The following is a 360-nucleotide window of genomic DNA, read 5'->3' as shown; positions in this document are numbered from 1 at the left end:
TTTCCCTTGCCTTCAACATATCCATCCTGTCAACATTTTTTTAATCCTGTAGAAATGTATATCTCACCCATTCTATTCTCGTGAAACATCCTCTTCCTTTTCTACATTCATTACTTCATTGTGAATCAGAAACACAATTTCTAAATATTTTACTAAATATCAATTGTTCATATAAAGTAAAAGAGTTACAAATTTTTTTTTAAAAAAAGGCAGAAAACATGTGTATCAGTAAAAGCATTTGTACCTTTCACTCATACTCTGATAATCCAGGTTGAATTTTCTGGCCCTTTTCCACATTTTCTTCTCCTGAAAACAGCTTAACTAATAACTTAACAGCTAACTTAATTCTTGCCACTGGCA

This window comes from Tupaia chinensis, unplaced genomic scaffold, assembly GCF_000334495.1.
Source record: "Tupaia chinensis unplaced genomic scaffold, TupChi_1.0 Scaffold000320_2, whole genome shotgun sequence".
Classification (NCBI taxonomy): Eukaryota; Metazoa; Chordata; class Mammalia; order Scandentia; family Tupaiidae; genus Tupaia; species Tupaia belangeri.
This window is presented reverse-complemented; position numbering follows the sequence as displayed.